Source organism: Atta colombica, unplaced genomic scaffold (genome assembly GCF_001594045.1).
Source record: "Atta colombica isolate Treedump-2 unplaced genomic scaffold, Acol1.0 scaffold121, whole genome shotgun sequence".
Taxonomy (NCBI): Eukaryota; Metazoa; Arthropoda; class Insecta; order Hymenoptera; family Formicidae; genus Atta; species Atta colombica.
In genome coordinates this window covers 1338742-1344516 of record NW_017259208.1, presented here as the reverse complement: position 1 = coordinate 1344516, position 5775 = coordinate 1338742, and the positions used below count along the sequence as shown (strand labels likewise).

Below are 5775 nucleotides of genomic sequence, written 5' to 3'. Positions count from 1 at the left end.
ATATATATATATATATATATATACACACACACACACACACACACAAGCTTCAGTCTAGTAATGGGATAATCATACATTGTGTGACAATATTGGATTGTAACTGAAACATTGCCTAGTCTTTTTATTTTACCGTTGTCATGAAAAGATCTCATATATGTATATCAAAATATTACCGAATATAATCTTGAAACTCTTATCGAAATGTTACTCTTAGAAAAATAATAATAATGAAATGTAAAAATTTGATATTGTGAAGTGATATAAAATAACGACACAATCGGACACAGTATTTTAGTTACTGTGTACGATTGTGGCTTGTATCATAATTGGAAAGCACAAAATCATACACTTATTTTGCAAAAAAACTTAAAAACTCGCCAATTCTGACAAAATTATAGTCTAAATGAAAATCATAAATCTGTTGTTGATATGCTAAATATAATCATCAAGAATGAAAGATCACAATGCATTCTGATGATAAATTATGAAATGGAATTGCATTTCATATCTTACAATGGAATACAGTATAATGTTCTGTGTCCTAGCTGAAAAATAATTGTATTGAACACTCACTTCGTATTGCCTATGTCTCCTGTTGGAAAGCTCCCAAAGTAAATCTTCGACTACTCTAAATTTTAAAAACTTTAATAACTTTTTCTAGTATGTATGTCAACTTCCCCTCCCAAAAATCCAAATCCAATTTTCAGTAGAAAAGCTAAATCTGATCTTTTTTTTGTTTAAAGAGAATACTACAAGAAAATAATTTCAGAAGTAGTCAGTGATTTTCTAACAGAATATAAGATCTTCAGCAAGATTGTCAATTTCCAGTAGAAGTTGAAAGGCAATCGTGCTTATGTCTAATGATATTTTATATATCTTTATAATAATCTTTAATTTCCAATTTTTGAAACATTTAATTATAAATTATCACTTATTATGTTAATTTTTTAAATCTAATAAATCTATCGTTTCAGACACTTAAAATAAAGGACGCTTTTTCTTTGATCTTTTTCTTTCTAAAAATGACACTCGATCCTCTTGATTAGGTCAATCCCATAAGTTCTTGATAACGAATTGGAAGTTGAAACCTCAAATAAACCTGGGTTTCTTCCACTACGCTCGTTCGCCATATTTTACATTCTTTATCATCCGTTAAACAAATAACGACCGATTTCGCCGCGCAACGACATATTAACAAAATTAGCGCCAAATCCACAAGTTCGGGAACATTCCAGAACAATCGCCCTATCACGTGATCATCAGAGATCCAATCGAAAGAGAGTGGAGCGAATAGCATTCTCTTCTCTGATTGGTTTCGTCATTTTTCCGCTCACTTTCTCAAATATGCATGGTGCATGTACGTATATATACATACACACAACACTAGTGCGTACAATACTAGTGTGTGCAGCACTGTATGTTCCATTATGCTTCTGCCTGGTATATCTCCTATTGGTAATCACGGAGGGACGAAGGACTATCGTGGCTGTGTTCGCTTTGGCGTTCACAACGCTTTAAGCATCCTTTCATTCTTGTTGTTTAGTAAATATTAAACAAGGACATTTGATGCTCACAATCGCTGTATATTGCATTTCCTTCTGATCACGTGTCTTCCATGATAACGAATCAACCAATTGCGCTGCAAACGACATCAGGGCATCACGGAAGGTGATTGGTTGTCTTTTGTCGCGTCCAATGTTCACCGTCGGAGGGAAATCTTTTTCATTTCGCGTAGTTCATGCCACAGTAGGCACGCATGTTATTCAGAATTCAGAATGTGCAGAGTTAGTCGGAATCCTTCAGTGGACTGCGTTCTTGAGAAGTTGCGGAGAGATTGAATCGTACAGAATCTTTGAAAGAGAGAATTTGTGTGAAAAGAGATGCTTGAGTGACTTTAGTATCGAACAACAGTTTCTCCAACGAAAATGTAAGTGGCAATTCAGTTTTGGCGCGTATCGTATGTTTTTCATGAACTCGCCCTCGTTACATGAGGTTGATGACCCACTATATCTGATACAGAATAACAAATCTTCTCGTATATTTTAAACTTTTCTTCGCCGATTTTTCCCATTTTTTTAACGTTTTTTGTGTGCGCATAGGCGGCATCGTTGCATGTTCGATCTTGTTATATAGAGTCTCGATTTCGTTGGTCCTTGAATTCTAGAATGTATCAAATTATCCACAACATTCGTGATTTCTATTAATATAGATTAATTTTTAATCTTGGTTTAACTTTATTTTATCTCTTTTTGATTTAATTTTATTTTATCTTTTTCTGGTTCTAAAAATTAAACGATAAAGAGTAAATTAAATCGAGATTAAAATTGTAAAATTCGAAACAGAAAATCAAATAGAAAAGAGAAAGGTTTAGAGAATTAGGTTCGTATCTCGGTATTATAAGGATGCCCTGATATTTTTCTCATGTGTTTTATCATTTAAAGGAAATATTTATCGTTATGTTTTAAGACGCATGTTTATTTGTATCAACGCCTCAATTCGAAGAAATTCTTGGCGCGTTGGCGCGAAATTTTTTCATTATATCAATAATGCTCGTACCAATGTAGTTTATTTTTAATTTCGACTAACTTCATCTTTTCTGAGAATTAAAAAAAAAAGAAGGAAAGGCACGTTCTGTAATTCGCCGGTTTATTTTTAACCGAGGTTCAACTTATTTCTTATCTCTTTCCATTTTCAAGAATAAATTAAAAATAATCAAGAATTTTCAAAAATAATCAACAATGGATATAAAGTTTGCCGGCACATAATGCCTGTTTTCCTGCTAGATTGCTAGCTAAATTAGAATGTTATCATCATATTGGCCATGGTGGAAGAATAGCATAGAGGTTTTTTCTGTTTCTGCACTGGTTGCACTAGTTCAAAAAATGTACACTAATAGCGTTTTTTACACAGGGCTGTATTAATGCGCACTCAGTGCACATTAAAGTGTTCTACATTAACCTAATCTGACTGTAAAAATGAGAAATCTCAATTAATAAAATACTAGTGTATTTTATCAAATATTACAATAAAATGTATTAAGGATTTCGTGGTTTAATTCGTTTCTATATTTTTATTAAACGTACATCTTTATGTCGATTTGTGTACAACGGAAAGTGCACTGAGTGCGCACCAGCTCTGTCAATCAAAAACGTTATGAAACATTTTCTGTTCCTAAAATGGCGTCAACGACGATGTTTTTTGTTTCATTGCAACAGAACTCAAGTGCATGAGTTCACTGTACTGGCTGCACTAGGTCTGGAGTCAGTGCAAGCAGTACAAGCTAAAATTACGGTCCATTTGATGCTATAGATGCTTCGAAGTATTTTTTTATTGGTTAGTTTGTAAAATTCTTTCTTCTAATTGGTCCATCAAATGCTTCAAAGCATTTGTAGCGAGACTTTGACCACAGCTTAGTTCAACCACAGAAAACAAATCTTGTACAAATAGTGCGAGAATTGGTAATTATTTAGAAGATATCCTTCACCTTCAATTTTAGTGAAATTATGCTCATTCAGCGCGTTTTTGCATGAAACGAAAGAATCTAGCAATAAAATGTTGTACCTAGTCCCACGAACCGAGATATTAAACGTTGAAGTTGATGACTATTGAGATTAGGAAATCTGCGAAATATGCGATGAAAGTATGTGCTGCTCACATTTTCATGCTTTATGGCTACATATGCATAGGTCTTTTACTAACTTGCTTCTACAGCGATATATTTACGTTTGTTTATTAATATTCAAATCGTCTTTCTTGCATCGTTTAGGAATTTACAACTTTTCGCACGCAAGAACAAAGCAGATTTTTGTTTTGAATAAAAATGCATCGAATGAGCCTAATTTCATTAAAATCGGAGGTGAAGTAACGATTCTAAATAAATACAGACTAAAATATGTGTACATAGCGCTGCATTAAGTTGATGTGACAGATTTCTTAACTACAAAATCATCAACTTTAACGCTTAATATCTTGGTTTTACAGGCCTAGATATGATATTTTATTGCCAATTTCTTTCTTTTTATTTTGTCACAAAAATGCGACAAATGAGCATAATTTTATTACAATTGAAGTTGGGGAGGGGCGTCTTCTAAATAATTATCCGAGAATTTATGAATAATAAAATGATAAATATATATAAATAATAGCAACATATAAAAACATTTTGTCATCATTATCTTTAATTAAGAATTTTTTTAATAGAATTGCATTCATTTTCATTATACGAATGTAATATTTCCATGTAAATAATATGGGACGTCATTTTTATCTTGCACTAAAACATTTTTTATTCCTTGCCTGCATACTTATTATCTGAGCACAAGAATTGTCGTAACACTTAGACTTAAATTGTAGACGTAAGTAACGCACAAGCTTTCACTTATGACGTACAATTTATTGCCGTCTCTTGGAGAAACATGGGACGGTATTCATAGTCTGTTTTTATTTTAAAACTGTCTTAAATAATGTCTTAAGCTAAAGTCCTCGGATTGACTTATAATATCTTAAGATTGTATTTAAGACGTGAAATTGGGACTGAACTTTCCTTGTTTATACACAATAGACTTGTTCTTTGTGGCTGAACTTTTGCAATAGTTCATCTTCTTTCCTCCGTGAAGAGAAAAGGAAGAAAGATGAACTGGTACAAAAGTTTAATTAAAAAGAATAGACTTATTTCTCTTTTTATAGAACCTAAAAGGCATGTGTATCAAACAAGAAAAGAAGTTTTGTCTTTTATCATCCATAGATATCCATAGACAGAAAGGGTGAAAAAAAGAGAGAAGCTTGCAAACTGAGCACATCATATTATCCTTCCATCATGGTATTGGCTGCGATACTGGCACTAACATCATAGCCAATATGGTAGCAAGATTATAATCCAGCTAGCAACTTAATAATATCAAATAATAGGAATCAATCAAATAATAGGAAAACAAGCATTGTGTGCCATCGACTTAAGTTGAATCGAAATTAAAAATCTACATGGACATAGACAGGCATAGACGCGCATCCGAATCTACTTAATTATATAATCGGTATAATGTGCAAGCCAAAATTAACTATTACAGTTACGTGTTATATGCCCGTTTCTATCAATGTGGATTAACTTTAATTTTGATTTAATTTACTCTTCTTTTTCTAATCCTTGGAAAAAGATGAATAAACCGAAATTGAACCGAAATTAAAGTTAATCTACAATTGATAGAAACGAGCATATTATCAAGACTAGATATATTGCTTTCAGAAATTTTTTTAACGACTCTGTTGAAACAGATGCTTCTGTTGTATCACTCAATTTTTTAATTTTCTGAAACTTGTCGAGCCTGACTAAACATTTACTGTTTTGTAAATTTATCATTATCTTGTTACTCGGATTGTGGTCCAATATTATTAGGTGTACAACTTTGCTTCCGCCGTTTTTTTCCGAAATTCGAGTTTATTGTAAAAAACTGGTTATACATTTATGATTCAAAGTATTGTCCATCGCTAGCCACTACTTTCTCCCATCTTTCGGATAGCGTACGAATCCCGCGTCGAAAAAACTGGTCATCTTTTGAGATTATCCACGAATCGATCCAATTTTTTACTTCTTCATAAGACCAGAAGTGCTGGTCAGCCAGGCCGTGTGCCATTGATCGAAACAAGTGATAGTCAGAGGGAGCAACGTCTGGAGAATACGGCGGGTGGGGTAGGACTTCCCATTTCAACGTTTCCAAGTATGTCTTGACCACTTTTGCAACATGGAGTCGAGCATTGTCATGCTGCAAAATCACTTTA

At 33.1% G+C, this 5775-nt stretch overlaps 1 protein-coding gene across 1 annotated transcript in view; it reads left to right on the top strand.

The window, feature by feature from the left end:
- Positions 1 to 1775: 1775 nt before the first annotated feature.
- The window catches only part of LOC108694613 (protein argonaute-3), an 18925-nt gene continuing 14925 nt past the window's right edge, over positions 1776 to 5775 (top strand). Inside the window, exon 1 of the mRNA XM_018204201.1 lies at positions 1776 to 1927. The gene's annotated coding sequence lies outside the window, so the exon portion shown is untranslated. The remainder of the gene's footprint in view (positions 1928 to 5775) is intronic.